Here is a 27,151-nt window from a genome sequence, read left to right as displayed (position 1 = left end):
TTTGCTTCTTGTGTCTTGACCAGCCACCAACAAGAATATAGTGGTATGAACCCCATCCATGGATCTGTTGTTCTTTTCAGCCTCAACGTCTCCTGTGTTCACCTGCTGGGAGCTGAGTGCCAGCATTACACTTGGCCCAGTGAGCAGAGTTCTTCCGGTCAGGTAATGGAGTTGTCTGCCCTTGGGCAGGAGGACATGTGGCCCCCACATGGCATGTGTTTCACACGGTGTGTCATGTGGGATCTCTGGTCCCACTCCCCACATAAGAACGCAGGATATGGTGAGGCCAAAAAGGAACACCCACGGAGCCATAGATAGGGGACTTATACCACTATAGTCTCGCTGGCAGCTGGGTTGGAGAAACAGGAAACAGGAGCCACACGATCCGCAACCCTCACTCCGCTACTTGCTAGCTCAGCCACCATCTTCTTGCTAGCCCCCATTTGCTGCTAGCGTAGCCACGGCAGTTATATTAGTGGCCAATGGCTCACTGGTTACAGCTGACGGCCAACTAGCCAGAGCTGATGGCCATCCAATCACAGTTGATGACCATTTACTACCTGAGCCAGCACCTTTCCTTGTGAGGCCGAGAGCCTGGAAACTGCACTCCTGGCTCTGTCCCCACATTGTGGTACCTGGTGGCCACTGTTCTCATGAGCTGGACCCCTATGGAGGGGTGGGAAGACATGGATGGTTCTACAACCAGCAAAGAAAAAGCCATGCAGCTGCCAGAGAAAGCAAAAGTCATTGCCGGCCATGTGGGCTGGGAAGTGCTTGCTTATGCAGTGTAAGTATGGGACTTGCATCCCAAGAGGAAGCGTTGGAGGCTCGGGTCAGCCAGCTCAAGGAGGAACTCCGCAGCAGAGGGCCTGAGGCAGAGACTGCTCCTAAGTCCCTGGCGGAAGACACGGGTGAGGTCAAAGTCATCCTGCACCCCCGGATCGGCCCATCATGCAGCAGAGGGTGGAACAGTAGCCAACCTTTGGGTCCCAGGGGCATTGCTGCCGGCAACCCAGTGGTGACTGAGATCGCAACCTATACGCAATACACTCCCATGGAGTTACGGGAATTGGGGAAGCAGTGCCGAAAATGCCTGGAGAGCCAATACCAGCTTGGTTGCTGTGTTTGTGGGACAAGGGGGCAGACAGTATTATCTGCTCGGCAGGCGAAATGGAAAAACTAGCCTCCATAATGGTACATGCATCCCTGTGGCAGTGGTTGCAGAACAGCCAACGGATGGCCCAAGACAAGGGCAACCACTCCCTAATGGAGTGGCTCACTGCTTCAGTGTGCACAGTGTGGGAGGATGCAGGTGAGCTGCCAGAGACTGTGAATAAATGGCAATCATAGGTTGAACTTGTTCGAATCATCTGTGAAATGGGTATGAGACATGCTATGTTTGACCCTAATAGCAGGAGCAGATTATGAGTGGTTTACGGCCAGCATGAGACATTTGGTTTTGGATATGGCCCCCACAAGTGCCTTTGGGTCACTGGTTGCCATCTTTGCACCCTATGTGGGGCTGCAGATCCATGAATTTATCACCACCATGGCCACCCTAGAAGATGTGGAAGGCCGGAGGCAGGGGAAGTTAGGATGCGAGGTCCAAGAAATCACGACAAGGAAGCCCAAGGCAGAAGCATGGAGGCAAACCCAAGGGCTCCAAAAGGGAGAAGGCTGAAGGGTCTGCTTGGCGGAGGAAAGTGGGGACCGGAAGCCTCATGTTGAATTGACTATTTGTTGTTCCCCCACCAATGTGCAGTGAATCCTTCCCTCGTGGATACAGGTATGGAGTGTTTCCTGCACAAGAACCCCAAGCACGTTCCGGGGGGCCGCCAGCTGCTTTGCATGGCTACAGGGGTGGTCCAGCCAGATGAAGGTGGTCCATCGGGCCCTGGTGGATTGGGCCCACATTTTTACTGGTGTGGCGAATCAGTCATCCTGTCAGATAAGTACAGAAATGCCTACTAGTTCAGCCTCTGGGTTGCCGTGGAAACTTCACCATTCGGGGTGGTAACGGCTGTATAAGTGGATATCGAGGGACAAGCCTGGGACATTGCTTGGACTCGACTGAAACTTTTTCTCCTGGGCCGGGTGAATCAAACCTGCTCTTGCTTGGGGTACTGAATGGGATGGGGGTTTCTGCTGCGTCAGCCTTTACTGTTGAGAATTCACGTGAACACTTCAGGCCAGCTTCTTTTTTTTTCAACCTAGAAAAAGTTTTAATTAAATATTTTCTATCATCATGACAGATGCTATCTATTGCTCCAAGTATCAAGTTTGATCTTCTGCAGTTCTTGTATACAGAGTATTTCTTTTTTAAAATAATTAAAGTTTATTGGGGTGAAAATTGTTACTAAAGTTACATAGGTTTCAGGTGTACAATTCTGTAATACATTATCTATATATCACATTGTGTGTTCACCACCCAGAGTCTGTTCTCTTCACATCACATATATTGGACCCCGTTTACCCTCTTCTAGAGCTCCCCTCCCCCCTTGCCCTCTGGTAACCATTAAACTATTGTCTGTGTCTATGAGATTTTGTTTCCTCATTTGTTTGTCTTGCTCTTTTGTTGTTTTCAGTTTTATGTACCACATATCAGTGAAATCATATGGTTCTCAACTTTTTCTGTCTGATTTATTTTGCTTAGCATTATAATCTCAAGATCCATCCATGATGTCACAAATTGTACTATTTCATCTTTTCTTACTGCCAAATACTATTCCATTGTGTATATATACCACAACTTCTTTATCCATTCATCTACCGAAGGACATTTTGCTTGTTTCCATGTCTTGGCCACTGTAAATAAAGCTGCAATGAACATTGGAGCACACATGTCTTTATGGATAAATGTTTTTAGACCTTTGGGTAGATACCGAGGAGAGGGATTGCTGGGTTATATGGTAATTCTGTTCTTAATTTTTTGATGAACGGCCACACTGCCTTCCATAGTGACTGCACAAATCTGCATTCCCACCAATAGTGTATGAGAGTTCCTTTTTCTCCATAGCCTCTCCAACACTTTTTACTATTTGTCTTGTTGATGATAGCCATTCTACCTGGGGTGAGATGATATCTCATTGTGGTTTTTATTTACATTTCTCTGATGATTAGTGATATTGAGCATTTTTACATATGTCTATTTGCCATTTGTATGTTCTCTTTGGAGAAATGTCTCTTCAGGTCTTCTGCCCATTTTTCAATTGGGTTGTTTGGATTTTTTTGTTGTTGAGTTGTATGAGTTCCTTACATATGCAGTAGACATGCAAGACTAAGAGGCACACAACTGAAATCATCTAAAGGTGGGCAAATTGGGCAAGCAGGGGAGGAGTGAAGGGAGAAGTATGGAGATGTAGGCCATGTGGGCTCAGGAGAACACTGGAGTTTTGAGCTCTGAGCCCCCTGCATTATGGAGCTACTGTAGTCAGGAGAGATGGAAGAATTCGGACTGCTAGGGCTCAGCTTATGGCCCACAGTCCTGCCTGAGGGATCAGCATATAACACGACTGAACCCAACACTGACAGCAGAGACCTCAGAGCAAACACTGAGGGAAGAAGGGTGAAAACGAAGGTTCAAGCCCTCACTGCCAAGCAGAGGATGGAAGGCATAGGCACAGAACCTAGCCGCCCCCTCTCCACCCTCCCAAAGCTTGTCACACCCCCACCCTTCCATTGCTAGAAGCGGAATGATAGTAGTGTCAGATCAAAATAACAGAATATTTGAAGTTCTGAGAACTGTGGCCTGCAGCCACAGACTCACACCCCCAACTAGTGCCAGCGAAGAGGGGGAGTCTTGGGTGTAGGAATGACTGTGGTGGTGGTCATCACCATTGCTCTGGGTGACCTCTCACAACCCACCCTGCCCCTATCCCCACCTATGTGGGCAGATCCTTGCAGGAGTAACCAGAGCCACTGAAACACACAGGCTGTGAATCTGGTGCAGGAAGAACTTTGAAACTTCAGAAGCTCTCCACATCCTCCCATGGAGGTGGTGCATGGTGAACCAGGCAAACGGTTCACAGAGGAGAAGTCTGCCTTCCAGGGAATCCCCACATTGTGTGAGAAGACAAAATAGTGCAGAGAAAATATAAAACTACACCATGAGACAGAATAAAAGGCTGCATTGAGAGACAAAATAAAACATCTACCAACACCAACTGGAAAACAAAAGAAAGACCTCTTCCTATCAACCTGTTGCAGAACCCACTCTTGTAGATGCCTAGGAAGGAAAATACTGATTCATTAATTGCTGTGAATAACCAGGGTAACAAGACAGCTCAGAAAGAAAATGAAAAGCCTCTAGAAAATGAACTTAAAGATGTGGAAATATGTCACTTAAATGACAGAGAATTCAAGACTGCGGTTCTGAAAAAACTCAACGAGATGCAAGAAAACACAGACAAGCAGTTTAATGAACTCAGAAACACAACCAAAGAACAAAATGAACATTTTACCAAAGAGATTGAAATTTTTTAAAAGAACCAAATAGAATTTCTGGAGAAAGAACTCAATGAAAGAGATGAAGAATGAAATAGCCAGCTTAGGAAGTAGAGTTGACCAGATGGAGGAAAGAATCAGTGACATCGAAGATAGAAACCTGGAAATGACACAAATGGAAGAAGAAAGAGACTTGAGATTTAAAAGAAATGAAAGAATTCTACAAGAACTTTCTGATTCCATCAGAAAGAGCAATATAAGAATAATGGGCATACCAGAATGAGAAGAAAGAGAGAAGGGAACAGAGAGTATATTCAAGCAAATAGTCGACGAGAACTTCACAAACTTGTGGAAAGAACTGGATGCTCGAATCCAAGAAGCAAACAGAACACCTAAGTACCTCAATCCCAACAGGCCCGCTTGAAGGCACATTGTATTGAAGCTGTCAAAAATTAACGACAAAGAAAGAAACATCAAGGCATCTAGGGAAAAGAAGATGGTAAACTACAAAGGAAAGTCCGTTCGATTATCATCAGATCTTTCAGCAGAAACTCTACAAGCCAGGAGAGAGTGGAATCAAATATTCAAACTATTGAAAGAGAGAAATTATGAGCCAAGAATAATGTATCCAGCAAAGATATCCTTTAGATATGGAGGAATAAAGACCTTTCCAGACATACAGAAGCTGAGGGAATTTTCTAACACACAACCTGCACTACAAGAAATACTGAAGGAGGCTATTGGACAGGCATAAATAGGGATAATTTGTGGCAACCAAACCATAAAATGGGGGAGAGTAAAGTCCTGAACCAGAATACGGGAATGGAGAAAGTAAGCATGCTGAAGAAAATGGAATAGTCTAAATATGAAACTTTCTTTTACATAAATTTAAGGGTAACCACTCAAAAAAAATCCAGAACTGAAATATATAACATAATAAAAGAAGAAACAGAGGAGAAAATCGTAGAATACCACCACACAGAAATAATAGACAACAACAAAAAGGCAAAGAAACAATGGAGACACAGTCTTACCAGAAAACCAAAGATAGAATGATAGGAAATCCTCACATATCAATAATCACCCTAAATGTCAATGGACTGAACTCACCAATAAAAAGGCACAGAGTAGCAGATAGGATCAAAAAACTAAACCCAACTATATGCTGCCTCCAAGAGACACATCTCAGCTACAAGGAAAAGCATAGACTCAAAGTGAAAGGGTGGAAATTGACACTCCACGTAAATGGTATCCAGAGAAAATCAGGTGTAGCCATACCGATATCAGATGAAACAGACTTCAGGATAGAAAAAGGTAATAAGAGAGAAAGATGAACATTTCATAATGATAAAGGAGACTATACAACAAGAAGATATAACAGTCAATATGTACGCCTCCAATCGGCGAGCACTGAAATATACCAAGCAACTACTATCAGAACTAAAGGGAGAAATTGACCAAAACACACATACAGTAGGGGACCTAAATACATCCTTGACAGCTATGGATAGATCACCCGAACAGAAAATAAATAAAGAAATAGCAGCCCTAAGTGACACATTAGATGAAATGGACATAATTGACATTTGTAGAGCACTTCATTCTAGAACATCAGACTATACATTTTTTTCTAGTGTACATGGAGCATTCTCAAGGATAGACCATATATTGTGACATAAGACAAGCCTCAGCAAATTTAAGAAGATTGAAATCATACCAAGCATATTCTCTGATCACAAGGCTTTGAAATTGGATACCAACTGCAAAAAGCAAGCAGGAAAACCCACAAATATGTGGAGATTAAACAACGTACTTTTAAAGAATGACTGGGTCAAAGAAGAAATAAGAGGAGAGATAAAAAGATATATAGAAACAAATGAGAATGAACATACATCCTACGAAAATTTTTCGGATACAGCAAAAGCAGTTTTAAGAGGGAAATTTATATCACTACAGGCCTATCTCAAGAAACAAGAAAAATCCCAGATAGATAACCTCACGTTACACCTTAAAGAACTAGAAAAAGAAGAACAAAAGAAACCCAAGGTCAGCAGAAGACAGAAAGTAATAAACATCAGGGCAAAACTAAATGGAATAGAGAACAAAAAGACAATAGAAAAAATTAGTGTGACAAAGAGCTGGTTCTTTGGAAAGATTAATAAAATTGACAAACCCTTGGCTAGACTCACTAAGATAAAAAGAGAAAAGACACTAATAAACAAAATCAGAAATGAAAGAGGGGAAATTATCATGGATGCCACAGAAATAGAAAGGATCATCCAAGAGTACTATGAAGGACTATATGCCACCAAATTCAATAACTTAGAAGAAATGGACAGGTTCTTAGAAACATAGCCTTCTTAGGCTGAATCACGAAGAATTGAAAAATCTAAATAGATGGATCAACAGTAAGGAAATTGAATCAGTCATTCGAAACCTTACCAAAAGCAAAAGTCCGGGACAAGATGGCTTCACCAGTGAATTCTCCCAAACCTTCAAAGAGGATCAAATACCGGTCCTACTCAGACTCTTCCAAAAAACTGAAGAAGAGACAATACTCCCTAACTCATTTTATGACGCCAACATTACCCTGATACCAAAACCTGGTAAGGATAACACAGAAAAAGAAAACTGCAGACCAATATATCTGAGAATACTGATGCAAAAATCCTAAACAAAATTCTAGGAAATCGAATACAACAATGCATTCAAAAGATTATTCATCACAACCAAGTGGGGTTCATCCCAGGAGCAGAAGGATGGTTCAACATCCACAAATCCATCAATGTGATACACCACATAAACAAAATAAAGGACAAAAATAATATGATTATATCAATTGATGCAGAAAAAGCGTTTGACAAGATACAACACCCATTTGTGATTAAAGCACTTAATAAAATAGGTATAGAAGGAAAATACCTTAACATAATAAAGGCCATATATGAGAAATTCTCAGTTACTATCATAATTAATGGTGAAAAGCTGAAGTCCTTTGCTCCACGTTCAGGAACACGACAGGGCTGTCCCTTATGACCTCTGCTTTTCAACATAGTGTTGGAAGTCCTCGCCAGAGCAATCAGGCAAGAGAAAGGAATAAAAGGCATCCAAATTGGGAATGAAGAAGTTAAATTGTCACTCTTTGCAGATGACATGATGCTATATATAGAAAACCCTAAAGACTCCACCAAAAAGCTATCTGAAACAATAAACGAATACAGTAAATTTGCCAGCTACAAAATCAACGTATAGTCCATTACTTTCCTATATACTAACAAAGAAACCTCAGAAAGATATATATATATATATATATATATATATATATATATATATATATATATATATATATATATACCTTTCGCAATTGCAAAAGAAGGAATAAAACACTCAGGAATAAACTTAACCTAGGATGTGAAAGACCTATAAGCTGAAAACTATAAGACATTTTTGAAACAAATTGAAGAAGACACAAAGCAATGGAAAGACATTCCATGCTCATGGATTGGAAGAATCAACATAGCTAAAATATTCGTATTACTCAATGCAATATACAGATTTAGTGCGATCCCCATCAAAATCCCAACGGCATTTTTTAAAGTAATAGAACAAAAAAATCATCAGATTTGTATGGAACCACAAAAGACCCAATAGCCAAAGCAATCCTAAGAAAAAGAACAATGCTGGAGGTATCACACAGGGAGTGTAGTACAAGACTTTAGCTTGTACTACAGGGCTACAATAATCAAAACAGCATGGTATTGGCAGAAAAACAGACACACAGACCAATGGAATAGAATTGAGAACCCAGAAATAAACCCACATAAATATGGACAGATAATTTTTGACGAAGAAGCAAAAAACATTCAAAGGAGAAAAAACAGCCTCTTCAATCGATGGTGCTGGGAGAATTGGAAAGCCACGTGCAAAAGAATGAAACTGGATTGTTACCTGTCACCATGTATCAAAATTAATCCAAAACGGATCAAAGACCTAAGCGTAAGAATTGAAACAATAAACTGCATAGAAGAAAACGTAGGTACTAGACTTATGGACCTTGGGTTCAAAGAGCATTTTATGAATTTGACTCCAAAGGCAAGGGAAGTAAAAGCTAAAATAAAGGAATGGGACTACATCAAACTTAAAACTTCTGCACAGCAAAATAAGCCATCGACAAAATAGAGGTAACCAACTGAATGGGAGAAGATTTTTGCAAACCGCGCCTCTGATAAGGGGCTAATATCCAAAATATACAGGGAACTCATACAACTCAACAACAAAAACAACAACAGCAAACTACGCAATTGAAAAATGGCCAGATGACCTGAAGAGACATTTCTCCAAAAAGGACATACAAATGGCCAATAGACATAAGAAAAAATGCTCAACATCAGTAATCATCAGAGTAATGGAAATAAAAATCACAATGAGATATCATGTCACCCTCGTTAGAATGCCTACCATGAACAAGACAAATAGTAACTAGTGTTGTAGAGACTGTGGATAAAAATGAACTCTCATACACTGTTGGTTGGAATGCAGATTGGTGCAGCCGCTATGGAAGGCAGTGTGGCGGTTCATCAAAAAATAAAGAATAGAATTACCATATGACCCAGCAATCTCTCTCCTTGGTATCTACCCAAAAAAATCTGAAAACATTTATCCATGAAAACATATGTGCTCCAATGTTCATTCCAGCTTTATTTAGTGTCCAAGACATGGAAACAACCAAAGTGTCCTTCAATAGATGGATGGATAAAGAAGTTGTGGTAGATATACTGAATGGAATGCTATTCGGTGGTAAGAAAAGATGAAATAGGACCATTTGTGACAACATGGATGGATCTTGAGATTATAATGCTAAGCAAAATAAGTCAGACAGAAAAAGCAGAGAACTGTATGATTTCACTGATATGTGGTGTATAAACCAAAAACAACAAAAGAACAATACAAACAAATGAGAAACAAAACCTCATAGACACAGACAATAGTTTAGAGGTTACCAGAGGGTAAAGGGGTACGGGTGGTAGATCAGGGTAAACAGGACCAAATATATGGTGATGGAAGGAGAACTGACTCTGGGTGGTGAACACACAATGGGATTTATAGATGATGTAATACAGAATTGTACACCTGAAATCTATGTAACTTTAGTAACAATTGTCACCCCAATAAACTTTAATTAAAAAAAAAATACTAGTAACTGAATCCTGCAACATATAATAAAGATTGTACACAATGATCAAGTGGGGTTTATCCCAAAAATGCAAGGTTGGTTTCACATTCAAATTAATGTAATTCCTATATCAACACAATAAAGGGGAAAAAAACATCTCAACAGATGTAGCCATTTCAAAAAATTCAACATCTATTCATGATAAAAATTTTCATCAAATCATGAATAGAAGGAAACTTCCTCAATCTAATAAAAAACAGTTATGTAAAATCTACAGCAAATATCATACTTACTGGCAAAAAGACTGAATGCTTTTCTTCTAAGATCAGGAACAAGGCAAAGATTGGCTCTCAGCACTTCTATTCAACACTGTATTAGACATTCTAGGCATTGAAAACAAAGAAAATGAAATAGAGGTATAAAGAATAAAAAGGAAGAAGTAAAATTGGCTTTATTGGCACATGACATGCTTGTGTACATTTTTTAAAAATTCTAAAGTATCTCCAAAAATGCTACTAGAACTAACAAATGAATTTTGAAAGATAACAGGATACAAATACAATGTAAAAACAATTATATTTCTACATACTAGCCATGAAAAATTGGAAATTGGAATTAAAAACCATAATTTACAATAGCATCCCCAAAGATGGCATGCTTAAAAGTAAATTTAACAAAATATGAGCAAGACCTATACACTGAAAACATTTAAAAAAGAAATTAAAGAAAACACATATAAATTGATAGATACACCATGTTCATGGGTTAGAAGGTTAAAAATTTGTATCAATTCTCCCAAAGTTGATTTATACATTCACTACAATCCCTATCAAAATGCTAGCATGCTTTTATTGGTAGGATTTGGCAAATTCAATCTATAATATACATGGAAATGGAAAAGATCTAGAAAGGCCAAAGCAACTTAAAAAATAAGCAAATAAAATTGATCAAAGTCGAAGACAAACTATCTGATTTCAGGACTTACTATAAAGCTACATTAATCAAAGGTAGTCATATAGATCAATGGATTAGGATAGAGTCCAGAAATAAATCCACACATGTAGAGTCAATTGATTTTCAATGAGATTGAAATAGATATGAAATTGGGGAAAGGACAGTCTCTTATACAAGTGATGCTGGAACTGCTGGATATCTATATGGGGAAGAATAAACATCAACCTTTTATCTCACAGTATACATAAAATTAACTTAAAATGAATCATATCTACATATAAAAGCTAAAACTACAAAATTTCTAAAAGAAAATATAGTAAAAAAATGTTAACCTTGAATTAAGCAAAGATTTCTTATATAGGATATAAAAAGTATAAACCATAATTTTACAAAATGATAAAATGGGCTTTATAGAAATATAAAGTTTCTGTTCTTTGTTTTTTATTTTATTTTATATTTTTATTAAATTTATTGGGGTGACAATGCTTAGTAAAATTATATAGGTTTCAAGTGTACATTTATGTAATACATCATCTCTATATCACATTGTGTACTCACCACCCAGGGTCAATTGTCCTTTCATCACCATATATTTGATCCCCTTTTCCCTCTTCTACCACCTCCCTCCCCTCTTACCCTCTGATGTTTCTGCTCTTTGAAAGACAAATAAGAAAATGTAAAGGCAAGTAAGTCATAGGCCGGGAGAAAATATTAGCAATACTTGATATAGGGCTTGTATTAAGAATATATAAAGAAGTCTTACAGCTCAATAAGAAAAAGATAAACACCCCTCCAATGGTCAACAAACATGAACAGAACGTCAAAAAAGAAGATATAAGAATAACCAATAAATATATGAAAAAATGCTCAACATTACTTGTCTTCCTAGAGAGGCAAATTAAAAATCGCATGAGATACCACTACACACACCCATTAGAATGGCTAAGATGAAAAGACTGACCAGACCAAATACTGGTGAGGGTGTGGAAGAAACACAACTGTCATACATTATTTGCAGGAATGTAAAATGCGATAACCACTTTGGAAAACTCCTTGGCAGTTTTTTATAAAATTAAACATTCACTAACCATAAAACCCAGAAATTCTAATGCTAGGTATTTACCCAAAGAAAAATAAACTTTGTCCACAAAAGACTTCTACACAAATATCCACTGCGTCTTTATTCTTTTTTTTTTTTTTAAGGTTTTATTGGGGAAGGGGAACAGGAGTTTATTGGGAAACAATGTGTACCTTCCAGTACTTTTTTCCAAGTCAACTTGTTGTCCTTTCAGTCTTAGTTGTGGAGGGTTCAGCTCAGCTCCAGGTCCAGTTGCCATTGTTAGTTGCAGGGGGCGCAGCCCACCATCCGTTGTGGGAGTTGAACCGGCAATCTTCTGGTTGAGAGCCGCGCTCCAACCAACTGAGCCATCCGGGAGTTCAGCGGCAGCTCAACTCAAGGTGCCCTATTCAATCTTAGTTGCAGGGGGTGCAGCCCACCATCCCTTGTGGGAGTTGAACTGGCAACCTTGTGGTTGAGAGCACACTGGCAGCCTTCGGAGTTAGGAGCGTGGCGCTCCAACCACCTGAGCCACCTGGCCAGCCGCGTCTTTATTCTTAACAGCCAGTGGAGGACTGGTAAAACTGGCTCCCTGGTGGGAAAAAAGTCCTGATCTGTCAATCCCTTAGTGTAAATACTCCCACCATGGTTGATTTCAAGCTACCAACCTGGCGTCACCGAACATGGAGTTGAGAAGGGGTGTGCACCATCAGCTCCTGCAAGTCACTATGAGCCAACTTCAACACACCACTAATTTTTAGCTCAAAACTCGAAATAATCCTAATGTTCATCAGCAGGTGAGTGGATAAACAAATTGTGGTATATTCAATGTAATGGAATGGCAATGAACAGTTAAAAGTAATTCACTACTGATGCATGCTACAACATGGATGAATCTCAAGGACATCATGCTAAACAAAAGAAGTCAGACACAAAAGAGAGCATAATTATAAATGGCATGCGCCATTGATATGAAATTCTAGAAGATGCAAACTAAAACTCGATGACAGAAAGAAGATCAATGATTCTCTGAGTCTTGAAGTGGGGTGGGGTGAAGGTAATTTTGAAGGTAATTACTCAGGAGAATATATTTATCAAAACTCATCAAACTATCTTCTAAATAGATGCAGTTTATTATGTGTAAATTATACCCCAATAAAGTTCTTTTAAAAAGTTTATTTTCTATTTTTTACTCACTAATTAGGAAGATATTCTAGTTTATGTTCATTAATTTGGCTTTTCACTATTGGAAGAACTTAGTGTTACATGCAAAAATAGACATTTAAATATGCACTCTTATTTTGAGAGCATTCATAAAAATGTTAAACGAGTAGTTCTAGCCCCCTGGAAGAGCCCATTGTTAATACCTTTCTAACTAAAAAAGCATCCTTTAATCCTTACTCTTTCTACACTGTCTCTAAATTGGTTTCTGTTTGTCTCTCCTCCGTTACCTCCAATTCTCCATCCCAGGGCTGGTCTTCATTTGGTATATAAATGTATCACCTAAGAAGATGGTATTAATTTCACACAGTAATAATATCACTAACCTAAAATAAAATCTCCAAGATTTGGGTACCCTACCAGCAAAGTAATTATTTAACACCCAGAAAGCTAGAAAATAATTCACATGGCAAACATTTACATAGCACCATGTATCAGCCACTATTCTATGAGCTTCGTATTAAATTAATCTATTTGATCCTCCCAACAACTCTCTGAAGTAGGTACACCATCATTATCCATGTTTTACTAATGAGGAGAATGAGACACCGAGTGGTTAAGTATCTTGTCCAAGGTCACATAGCTAGTAAGTGTGAGAGTTGCGATTCAATTATCTTTCAAGTATCTTTGCTTACAAGGACTTTTGGTCTTCAAAATATAGAACTTTTATAATAAATACAAAAGTAAGTCAGTTTTGTGGAAAAGACAAAATGGAAGGAAACATTATTCTTTTCATGGAGCCATAAAAACCAAGAATTTGAACAGTATGTATAATATAACTCCAATTTTGTTACTGCATAGCACACACACAAATGGATAGATAGGTAAAAAAATCCATTGAAAAGTCTTGAAAGATAGAAACCAACACGATTACAAAGATTATTTCTGGGTGGTGAAATTATATATGATCTTTTTTTCTTCTTCATGCTTTTCTGTATTTTCCAAATGCTATACAATAAATATGCATTACACTTATAATCTGAAAAAAGTTAATGACTTTTCAACTATATGCAAATTTTAAATATTTCCTGGCATTCTATGGCATTGAAGAATCTATGGAGTAAGTCAAAAGTTCTTCCCACAAACTATACATCTCAGTAAAGAGCAAGGAACATTCAACTTATACCTGGTGTGATACCTGATTATAGAATAAATTCTTTTTTTTCTAAAATTGTCCATCTGATTATTTTGTCTAAGCTATTTTTTCAATTAAAGTTTATTGGGGTGACAATTGTTAGTAAAGTTACATGGGTTTCAGATGTACAATTCTGTAATACATCATCTGTATATCACATTGTGTGTTCACCACTCAGAGTCAGTTCTCCTTCCATCACCATATATTTGACCCCGTTTACCTTCTTCTAGAACACCCCCACTCCCCTTACCCTCTGGTAACCACTAAACTGTTTTTTATGTCTATGAGCTTTTGTTTCTTCATTTGTTTGTCTTGTTCTTTTGTTGTTTTCAGTTTTATGCACCACATATCAGTGAAATCATATGGTTCTCGACTTTTTCTGTCTGACTTATTTCGCTTAGCATTATAATCTCAAGATCCACCCATGTTGTTGCAAATGGCATTATTTCATCTTTTCTTATGGCAGAGTAATATTCCATTTTGTATATATACCACATCTTCTTTATTCAATCATCTATTGAAGAACGCTTTGGTTGTTTCCATGTCTTGGCCACTGTAAATAAAGCTTCAATGAACACAGGAGCACATATATCTTTATAGATAATTTCATATTCTGTTTTATAGTACTCATAATGGTTTGGCTGTGTGAATTTTAACAAGGATGGCTTTTAAGCAAATGCTGCAAACAACATTGTGACAATCAACTTGTTTTGCCATACACTTTGGAAAAGAGATGGATTAATTGAAAATTCATATGCAATAGCATGGGAGTAATTATATGTACTAAGCCAAATTTACGTATGATAATAGACTTAATTGGAAAATTCTTTAATGTACAATTTTAATAAGGGCATTAAAGAAATTGGGAAATTTGAAGAACATCTAATCATTTTTGAATTATAATTGTAAATGAGTGCAGATGACCTAATCTCCTTACGTAAATGATAATTATTAATTTAGCAATTGTAGAAATGAGCTCAAAACATGAACTACAATAATTACAATACAAACCAATAACTTCCTTGCCTGCCATTGCACAAATGATTAAATTATGTGAGTAATGTTTTCTCTGTACTTTAAAAGGTAATGTAAATTTAAGAACTCAGAGAAATTATTATTGTAATTAAAACTAATAGGTATATACAAACACGGAAAACAAACAACTGATTTTGTAAAGCTTGAAGCTTCATTCTACTTTAAATCCTAATATGCATCTTTTATTGTAACTGCAATGAACAATGAATCACTGGAAAAATAATATCTCTTTCTGTAGTAGGTTACCATATATGGTACTGGTTTTTAAAACCATTTTTTCACTTACGGCTTTCCCCAAGAATGATGTCTTCTCATTCCCATCTCACCACAAATAATTTTGCACTTTGAAACTAATGCTATAGATTATCAGTTAACCAAAAGCACCAAGTGGAAATGCAAGGCAGTTTTCAGAGTATTTAAATGCCAAATACATTTCATTATATTGTGATTCACATTAAAAGAGTTTGTGCAGGAAAAAAACTGAGGTGGGGGAATATCAGAAAATCGCAGAGATTAGGTCTTTTTATTGTTGGGAGTGGGAAGGAGATAAAGCACAAAATCTGTCAATTAAGCCGTAACACTGCCGAGGACTGGAAACCCTGAGCCCAGACTCGGTGCGCCATGACCAGGCTCTAGGTGGGCCAAGCTACCCCCAGCCCGACAAGGCCTGCACCTTTCACCACGTACTATAGCGGCCCTTTGCAAACCTAGCCCAAGTTTCCTTCTGAAAATCACCCCATATCAGCCAGGGTGCAACACACCCGTCGCTGTGTGGGTTCACGCTGAGAATAGCTGGACTCTGGGTGACCAGGACACAGAAGTGTCCAAGACTTCTCTTGCCTTCTCTGGAGTGTGTCTTTCCAACCCAGGTGGGATGTGCATCAGGGAGGGCTTACCTGAAGGCCAACACCAGCCCCAGCGCAGCCAGATAAGGGTTGTAGGCCAGGCCTACAGAGAAGAGAGACAGAAGGCACGGTCTAGAAGACTGGCTTGATGGCGGCATGGCAAATCCACCACTGTGGCCTGTGCCCTCGGTGACCAGGGCCGCTGCCCACAGCCCTCCTTCTTCCTGCTGCAGCAACCCAGAGATTCACTTAATCTTCATGCGGAGCTTGGGAATTCGGGTTTTGGAGATTAACAGAAGCTTCTCTAATTCTAGATATGCCACCCGACCTCTGTGCATCTCAGTTTCCTTATTTGTGAAAAGGAGGACAATTATAGAGCCTACCTTGAGGTTGCTTTAAAATTCAGTGAAGTAATATGTGTATGTGTCTGGCACATAGATGCTCATTATTAGCCTTATCATTGTTATGTGTATATATGACTCGACTTATAGCAGAGATCGACAACTGTTCTGTTGATAGCCTGATGGAACCTGAAAAGAACAGGCCATATTTTTGTGCATCTCCAGTAATGGCTGTGTCTCCTGGAAGGCTCCAGACCCGGCCAAATGACTCAGGAACCTGGGCTCTGGTAACCCTGCTTCTTGGCCTTCTATTACTGTGTAACCAATTCCCTGAATAAATTCCTTCCATTAATAAATCATATTTTTAAAATTCTGGGATGTATCATACCTTAAGAAAAAGTGCATAAAACATATATAAAATTCACAGAGTGCTTCTTAAAATTTAATATACACAGGAATACCCGGGGAATCTGTTAAAACGCAAGGCTGGGGTAAAGCTTCACATTCTACACTTCCAATGCTTCTGGCAGCAAGGATTGAAACAGTAAATATCAATCCAGCGCCCATGTAGTCACCATTCTCCTTAAGGAACAGAACATTGCTGGCAGCCACAACTCCATCAATCCATTCCCGGCTACTTTCAGAGTTAACCATTCTCCTGACTGCTGTAGTAATCACTCATACCTTGCTTTTCTTTATATTTTTAAACCTACATGAGTCCCTAAACAATGTGTTTTATGCTTGCCTATGTTTGAAATTTATACAAATGAAACGATAATTATGCACGTTCCTTTGAAATTTGCTATGTCTCAATAATATGCTTGTAGGATACATCCATGTGGATAAGTGTAGCAGCCATTCATTCTTTTTCACTGTTGTATGGTATTCTATGGCATAATTATACCACATTTAATTTTTTTTAATTTTATGATTTTTATTGAGGTATAATTGTCATACAACATTGTATTAGTTTCAGATGTACAACAGAATGATTCAATGTTTGCATATATCGTGAAATGATCACCACAGTAAGTCTCAGTAACATCCTTCACCATACATAGTTACCGAATTTTTTTTCAGTGATAAGAATTTTTGACATCTTTCTTAGCAACTTTCAAATATGCAATACAGTATTATTAACTATAGTCACCATGCTGTACATTACAACCCTATGACTTATTTAAATTTTTTAATTTGGTAAAAATACATATGTAACATAAATTTTGCCAATTTAAACAAATTAAGTATACAATCAGTGGCATTGATTACATCTACCCTGTTTCCCCCAAAATAAGACCTAGCCGGACAATCAGCTCTAATGTGTCTTTAGAAGCAAAAATTAATATAAGACCCGGTCTTTTATTATATTATATAAGACCCGGTCTTATTTTATTATAAAAAGACCGGGTCTTATATTAATTTATGCTCCAAAGGACGCATTAGAGCTGATTGTCCGGCTAGGTCTTATTTTCGGGGAAACATGGTACACTGTTGTACAACCATCGCCACTATGAATTTTTAAAACTTTCTCATAACACCAAAGAGAAACTCTGTAACCATTAAGCAAGAGCTCCATATAAATTTTATTTTTATTTTCCCCATCTTTATTACTATATAACTGACGTATAACATTGTGTAAGTTTAAGGTGTACAACATGTTGATTTGATATCGCAAAATGATTACCACCTTAGCATTAACCAACACCTGCACCATATCACACAATTACCTTTTCTTTTTTTGCAGTGAAAACATTTAAGATTTACTCTCCTAGAAACTTTCAAATATACAATAATTATTCATTATAATCACCATGCTGTACCTTAGATCCCTAGAACTTATTCGTCTTATAACTGGAAGTTTGCACCATTTGAACAAAGTCTTATCCTGTCCTGCCATCCAGCCCCTGGTAGCCACCATTTTCCTCTCTGTTTCTCCGAGTTTGGCTTTTTTAGATTTCACATGTAAGTGAAATCATATGGTATTTGTCTTTCTCTGTCTGACTTATTTCACTTAGCATAGTACCCTCTAGGTCTATCCATGTTGTCACAAATGATAAAATTTCATTATTTTTTGTCACTAAATTTACGGGGGTGACCTAACAATGGTTAGAATAGATTTCATTCTTTTTTATGGCTGAGTAATAATCCATTGTGTGTGTGTGTGTGTGTGTGTGTGTGTGTGTGTGTGTGTGTATAAACATACCACAACTTCTTTATCCATTCATTCATCAATTAGCACTTAGATTGTTTCCACGTCTTGGCCATTGTGAATAATGCTACAATAAACATGTGTCTGCAGATATCTCTGAAATCCTGATTTCATTTCCTTTTGATATTCACCCAGAAGTGCAATTACTGGATCATGTGGTAATTCTATTTTTAATTTTTTGAGGAACTTCCATACTGTTTTCCACAGTGGCTGAACCAATTTATATTCCCAGCAACAGTACACAAGGGTTTCTACTCCACATCCTTGCCAACACTTGTTATCTCATCTTGTTGAAGATAGCCATTCTAACAGGTGTGAAGTGATATCTCATTGTGGTTTTAATTTGCATTTCCTTGATAATGAATAATGTTGAACACCTTCTCATGTACTTGTTGGCCATTTGTGTGTCTTCTTTGGAAAAATGTGTATTTAGTTCCTGTGCCCATTTTAAATCAGATTATTTGGGGTTTTGACTATTGTATCGTATGAGTTCTTTACAGATTTTGAATATTAATCCCTTATTAGATTTATGATTTGCAAATATTTTTCCTATTCTGTAAGTTACCTTTCCAATTTGATGATTAGTATAAATTTTAGAATATTTCTACAAAACTCTTACTGGGAGTTTGATAGAAATTGCTTTCAACTTGTAGATCAATTTGGGGAAGAACAGATACCTTTACTCTTGAATCTTGCAATCCATGAAAATAAAAGTATGTCTCTCCATTTATTTAGATTTTCTTTGATTTGTTTCATAAGCATTGTGCAGTTTTCATCATATAAATCCTGTTTATTGTTTGTTAGATCTACACCTAAGTACTTTACTTTTTTAGTGATTGTAAATTGTATTGCATTTTTAATTTCCATGCCCGCATGTTCACTGCTAACATAGAAATTCTATTAATTTTTCTATGTTGATCTTGTATGTTCCAACCTTGATAAATTCATTTTTTATTTTAATTTTTATCTTTTTAAATTATAGTTGACACTAAACATTATATTAGTTGCAGGTGTACAGCATAGTGGTTAGACATTTATATAATTTAAGAAATGATCCCCCAAACTAATATAGTACCCACTTGGCACCATACATACTTATTACAATATTATTAACTATATTCCCTATGTGGTTCTTTACTTACCCTTGTCTATTTTGTAACTACTAATTTGTACTTCTTAATCCCTTGAACTTTTTCACCCAGCCTCCCAACCCCTCTCCAATCTGGCAACCATCAGTTTGTTCTCTGTATCTATGAGTCTGATTCTGTTTTGTTTGTTCATTTATTTTGTTTTTTAGATTCCACATATAAGTGAGATCATACGGTATTTGTCTTTCTCAGTCTGACTTATTTCACGTAGCATAATGTTCTCTAGGTCCATCCATCTTTTAGAAAATGTTAAGAATTCATTCTTCTTTATGACCGAATAATATTGTTTTGTGTGTGTGTGTGTGTGTGTATGTGTGTGTGCGTATCACCTCTTCTTTATCCAATTGCACATTGATGGACATTTACGTTGCTTCTATATCTTGGCTGTTGTAAATAATTCTGCAATAAACAGGGATGCATATATCTTTTCAAATTAGTGTTTTGGATTTCTTTAAATAAATACCCAGAAGTAGAATTGCTGGGTGATAAGCTAGTTCTATTTTTAAATTTTGAGGAAACGCCATAGTGGCTGTATGAATTTGCAACCCCACCAACAGTTCACAAGGGTTTCCCTTTCTCCACATCCTCACCAACACTTGTTGTTTGTTGTTTTATTGATGATAGCCGTTCTGACAGGTGTGAGGTGGTAGCTTATTCTGGCTTTAATTTGCATTTCTCTGATGATTAGTGACGTTGAGCATCTTTCAATATGCATATTGGCCGTTTGTATGTCCTCTTTGGAGAAATGTCTATTCAGGTCCTCTGCCCATTTTTTTAATTGAATTGCTAGTTTTTTGGTGTTGAGTTCCTTGTGAATTTTGGATATTCACCCCTTATCACATTTATCGTTGGTAAATATCTTCTCTCATTCAGTAGGTTGTCTTTTTATTTTATTGATCATTTCTTTTGCTGTGCAAACTCTTTCTAGTTTGAAATAGTGTCATTTTTTTTTCTTTTGTTTCCCTTGCATGAGGAGATATGTCAGAAAAAAATATTACTAAGAGCAATGTCAGAGAGTTTACTGCCTATGTTTTCTTCTAAGAGTTTTATGGTTTGGGATCTTACATTTAAGTCTTTAATTCATTTTGAGTTTATTCTTGTATATGGTATAAGAAAGTGGTCCATTTTCATTTATTTGCATATATCTGTCCAGTTTTGCCAACACCATTTATTAAACAGATTGTCTTTACCCTGTTGTGTAGTCTTGTCTCCTTTGTTAGAAATTGCATTCAACCTGTAGATCAATTTGGGAAAGAACTGATACTTTTACTCTTGAATCTTGCAATCCATGAAAATAAAAATATGCCTCTCCATTTATTTAGATTTTCTTTGATTTGTTTCGTCAGCATTGTGCAGTTTTCATCATATGAATCCTGTTTATTGTTTGTTAGATCTACACCTAAGTACTTTACTTTTTTAGTGATTGTAAATTGTATTGCATTTTGAATTTCTTGTCTCCTGTAATTGACTGTATAGGCTTGGATTTATTTCTGGGCTCTCTATTCTGTTTCATTGATCTATTTGTCTGTTTTTGTACAAGTACCATGCTGTTTTGGTTACTATAGCCTTGTAGTATAGTTAGAAATCAGGTAGCATGATACTTCTAACTTTGTTCTTCTTTATCAAGATTGCTGTGACTATTTGGGGTTTTTTATGGTTTCATATAAATTTTAGGATTATTTGTTTTAGTTCTGTGAAAAATGTCATTGGTATTTTGATAGGGATTGCACTGAATCTATAGATTGCTTGGGGAGTATAGACATTTTAACGATGTTACCTCTTCCTGCCCACGAGCACGGTATATGCTTCCATTTATATGTATCTACTTCAATTTCTTTCTTTTACGTCTTATCATTTTCTGAGCACAGGTCTTTTATCTCCTTGGTTAAATTTATTCCTAGGTGTTTTTTTTTTTTTTGGGTGGGGGTGCACTTGTAAATGGGATTGTTTTCCTAATTTTTCTTTGTGATAGTTTATTATTGTTGTACAAAAAATGCAACTGATTTCTGAATATTAATTGTTTAACCTGCTACATTACTGAATTCATTTATCAGTTCCAATAGATTTTGGTGGAATCTTTGGGGGATCTCTATATATACTATCATTTCATCTGCAAATAATGACAGTTTCTCTTCTTCATTCGAAATTGGATGCTTCTGATTTCTTTTTCTTGTCTGATTGCTATGGCTAGGACTTCCCACAATATGTTCAATGAAAGTGGAAAAAGTGGGCATTCTACACTTGTTCTTGATTTTAAGGAAAACACTTTTAGCTTTTCACCATTGAGTGAAATATTGGCTGTGGGTTCATCACATATGACCTTATTATGTTGAGATATATTCCCTCTATTCCCACTTTACTAAGTTTTTATCATAAATGCATGCTGGATTTAGTCAAATACTTTTTCTGCATCTATTGATATGGTTATATGATTTTTATCCTTCATTTTGTTTATGTGGTGTATCACATTAATTGATTTGTGGATATTGAACCAACCTTACATCTCAGGAATAAATCCCACTTGGTCATGGTGTATGATCTTTTTCATGTATTGCTGAATTGGGTTTGCTAATATTCTGTTGAGGATTTTTGCATCCATGTTCATGAGGGATATCCGCCCATAGTTTTTTTTTTTTTTTGCAATGTTGTCTGGTTTTAGAATCAGGGTAATGCTGGCCTCATAGAATGATCTTGAGAGCCTTTCCTTCTCTTGAATGTTTTGGAACAGCTTGAGAAGTATAGGTGTAATTCTTCTTCAAATGTTTGGTAAAATTACCTGTGAAACCATCCAGTCCAGGACATTTGTTTGTTGGGATATTTTTGATTATTGAGTCAAATTCATTGGTAATAATCAGTCTGTTTAGATTTTCTGTTTCTTCTTGATACAGTCTTGGAAGATTGTATGTTTCTAAGAATTTATCCATTTCTTCCAGATTGCCCAATTTTTTGGCATATAATTGTTCATAGTATTTTCTTATAATCTTTTCTATTTCTGTGGTGTCCATTGCCACTTCTCTTCTTTCATTTGTTTTGTTCCTTTCTCTTTTTTTCCTTGATGAGTCTGGTTTAAAGTTTATCAATTATCTTTTCAACGAACCAGCTCTTGGTTTCATTAATCTTTTGTATCATTTCTTTAGACTTTATTTCATTTATTTCCACTCTGATCTTGATTATTTCTTTCTTTCTACTCACTTTGGGCTTTATTTGCTTTTCTTTTTCTAGTTCTTTTAGGTATAAGATTAGATCATTTATTTGAGATTTTTCTTTCTTAAAGTAGGCTTGCATTGCTATGAATTTCCCGCTTAGGACTACTTTCACTGTGTCCCATGGATTTTGGGAGATGTGTTTTCATTTTGAATTGCCTCAGGTTATCATTTGATTTCTTCCTTGATCTCATTGTTAACCCATTCATTGTTTAGGAGAATGTTATTTGCCCTCCATGTGTTTGTGGGTTTTTCAGTTTTTTTCTTATAATTGATTTTTAGTTTCATATCATTGTGGTCAGAAAAGATGCTTGATATGAATTCAATATTCTTACATATATCGGGACTTGTTTTGTGGCCTAACATGTGGTCTATCCTGGAATGCTCCATGTGCACTTGAAAATAATGTATATTCTGCTGTTTTTGTGTAAAATGCTCTAAAATATCAATTAAATCCATCTGGTCTAGCATGTCATTTAAGTCCACTGTTTCTGTGTTGATTTTTTGTCTGGAAGATCTGTCCATTGGTGTCAATTGGGTGTTAAGGTTTCCTACTATGACTGCATTATTGGTGATATTTTCCTTTATGTTGGTCAACATTTGCTTTATATATTTAAGTACTCCTATGCTGGAGGCATAGTTGTTTACTAGGGTTATATCCTCTTTTTGGACTGATCACTTTATCATCATGTAATGTCCTTCTTTGTCTCTTATTACAAGAATTTGTTTTAAAGTCTGTTTTTTCTGATATACGAGGTGTGATTAAAACATACAGTGAAAGTTTAAATACAAGTGTTATTACAGTAAAAGACATTGCCATTAACCCCCCTCAAAATATGCCCTCTCGCTTTAAACACACATAGCCCATCATTCTTGCCACTTTCTGAGGAAGTTCTGGAAGTCCTCTTTCATGTTTTTAATTGCATTGTCATGGCTGCATCGATGTCCTAAATCAATTCAAAACATTTACTTTTCATGGTCATCTTGACTTTGGGGAAGACCCAGAAGTAGCATGGTGTCAGATCCAATGAATAAGGTGGATGAGGACACACCAGAATGTTTTATTTGACAGAAATTACTGTACAAGAAGCAATGTGTGACATGGAGCGTTGTCATGATGGAGGATGAAAGAAACCATTTGCCCATTTCATGTTAATGCATTGTTCGTGATCCATGATTTATGGCACACTTTAAAACACACCTTCTCTCAACCATAGCTCACACCCGACTGACTGCACTAAACAAATTGAAACTTGTCACACACTGTTACTAAGGTTTGACGTGCTGCTTCCTGTACTGAAAAAATCCCTGCTTTCCATCGGATGGTGCTCAGCAACAGCATTCACTGTATTTTTTTTTAATCACACCTTGTAAGTATTGCTATCCCAGCTTTTTTCGCATTTCCATTTGCATGAAATATCTTTTTTTCATTTTTTACTTTAAGTCTGTTTGTGTCTTTCGATCTGAGGTGAGTCTCTTGTAGACAACATATGGATGGGTCTTGTTCTCTTCTCTATTCAGCCACCCTATGTCTTTTGATTCGAACATCTAATCCATTTACATTTAAAGTGGTGTTCACCAGGTTAATGCAGATTCAGAGTTGGCACCCCCTTATACCTATAGGTCCTGTGGGGGGAGGGCTCAACACATGGACTATGGCATCTGTCCCTCCAGCCCTTGCCCTGAAGCCTCCTTTCAGTTTCTCCATGTATGTTTCTGGTGCCTTTGAGCTGTTGTCCCTTCACCAGAGCTTAGGGTGAGTGCCTGTGGGCAAGTGACTCTGTGCATGGACCATTTAAGAGGATGCCTGGGTTTCCAGCCACCTTCTATCTCACCTGGACAGATGGAATCCCCACTGATTTTCACAGCCAGATGTTGTGGGGGCTTCTCTTCCCAGCACTGGTGCTCCAGGCTGGAGAGCCAGGTGTGGGGCTGGGAACCCTCGCTCATCAGTGGGGACCTATACAACTGAAATATCCCTCTCCATTCTTAACTGCCACACTTGGGTGTGGGGCCAGCCCATTTTGCATCTCTGTGCCTTCTACCAGTCTTGACATGGCTTCTTCTTTATATCCTTATAGGACTTATGTTCAACTAGTCTTTAGATGGTTCTCCAAGTTGATTGTTCTATAATTTATTTGTAATTTTTGATGTGAACATGGGAGAAGGTGAGCAAAGCTTTACCTTCTCTGCCATCTTGCCTGGAACTCTAAACTCACTCATTAGTTCTAGGAGGTTTTTATGTGTTTCTTGGGAGTTTTCTACACAGACAATCATGTCATCTGCAAATAGGGACAATTTTATTTGTGCCTTTATTTGTAGGCTTGTTATTTCCTTTACGTGCTTTATTGCAGTGGCTAGAACCTCCAATACTACATTGGATAAGAGTGGTAAGAGCACACATCCTTGCCTTTTCCCCAATCTTAGAAGGGAAACATTCAGTCTTTCACCATTAAATATGTAGGTTTTTTTGTAGATTTTCTTTATCAAGTTGAGGGCTTCCCCTCCATTCTTACTTTTCTGAGAGGTTTTCTTTGTTTATTTGTTTGTTTTTATAATCAATCGGTGTTGAATTAGCAAACATTTTTGTGATGCTTACAATGTGCCATGGACAGTTCACAATTAACTTTTTTAATTAACTCATTTAATTCTCACAACAACCTTAAGAGGTAGGTATTATCGATATCACCTTCTTTTCAAAGATGAGAAAACTGAGGGACAAGAAGGGCAAATAAATTAAACAAGTTAAAACAGCTAATGAATAGCAAATTCAGAATTCAAACAAACTACCGTGTTTCCCCGAAAATAAGACCTAGCTGGACAATCAGCTCTAATGCGTCTTTTGGAGCAAAAATTAATATAAGATTGGGTATAATATAATATAATATAATGTAATACAATAATACTGGGTCTTATTTTACTATAATATAATATAATATAATATAATATAATATAATATAATATAATATAATATAATATAATATAATATAATATAATATATACCGGGTCTTATATTAATTTTTGCTCCAAAAGATGCATGAGAGCTAATGGTCTGGCTAGGTCTTATTTTGGGGGAAACACGGTATCTAATTTCAGAATCCATGTACTCAATCAACACCATATACTAACTTTGATCAATTTACATTAGCTTTGGAGACTTCATTTTTGAAACGGAGAGGATAAATCCGAACTAATTAGGAATATTAAATGAAATAGTGCTTATACTTGGCATATGGTAAAAGTGCTCAACAAATGTCAGTCACAGTAGTTACTGTAGCCTTATTATTAACTCTCAGGGCTGGAGAGAGCAGTAGAGTCTGTGGTGTATGAATCTGGTCTACAGATGTTTGGAAATAGAGTGAGTCTTTCCAACTAAGCTGGAAAATGAATCAACTCTATCAAATGTGGAAATAGATCACCCCATTCTAATTTAAAACTGTAGAGCATAAATGATTAGAGACAAAGGACCTTAGAGACACCCCCACTCCCACAATGAAGGTTTAAATTATATTTATACCCAGTAAAGAATCCCCAGGATTAGAAGACACCTTAAAGACCCCAAGATATACAAAGAGAGGATGTATAAAGTACTTAATGAGAAGTGGTATGTCATAGGTATTTATTAAACTGTCTTTGGTGCAGGGCAGGGTCTATAAGACAAAATATTAAGGTCCTTTCTTTCCCAATTTTTACACAAGTAGTTGTTATTTTGGTAAGACTTGGAAGAGGTGCTGAACAGACTGTGTTTGTCTGCAGTTATAATTTCTTTCCTAATTTATTTTGAGGTGTAGATAAGTTATTGCCTTCTTAACTCAGGGAGCAAAATGACTAAGAAAAAAAAACTTTCTATGCTTTTAGCAAATCCCAGGTGTGTGCTCAGTGTTCTTGGAGGGGCTTAACAGGCCTGCTGAGTGAGCAGAGTATTTCGATCAAAATACACAACTGGGCACTCAGAGTATAGCAGGAAAAAAGGGAAAAGCATAAAGTGAATAGAAATCTTCTTATTCCAAGAGTGGTGGCAAGTCAGACAGCTTATACCCCTGTGTTCCTGCGATGCTCTTTCCATCACAGCCACAAACAGCTTTTTGGACCTTTTGGCTGCTGTCCTTTCTCATCTGTGACACTTTTCTTCTGTTTTATGCTACCACCACCTGCTGTCCTATTCCTACCACACAGAAACTGTTTTCCCCCTTTCCAGGAAGAACTAATATGACTGTAAACCCACCATAAGAACATCATTTAAGGAGCTTAAGCAGTGACACAACTCTTAAGGCTTAATTTTAAAATCAAAGACTTTAAAAAAATAGAACTGTCTTGTTTTAATTGCCTATAAATAAAATACCTTTTGTTCTAGGTAGGTGATGAAGGAGGGCTGATTCTATGATTT

The sequence above is a fragment of the Rhinolophus ferrumequinum genome, chromosome X (genome assembly GCF_004115265.2).
Source record: "Rhinolophus ferrumequinum isolate MPI-CBG mRhiFer1 chromosome X, mRhiFer1_v1.p, whole genome shotgun sequence".
Classification (NCBI taxonomy): domain Eukaryota; kingdom Metazoa; phylum Chordata; class Mammalia; order Chiroptera; family Rhinolophidae; genus Rhinolophus; species Rhinolophus ferrumequinum.
The sequence above is the reverse complement of the archived record's forward strand: the minus strand, read 5'-3'. Positions refer to the sequence as shown.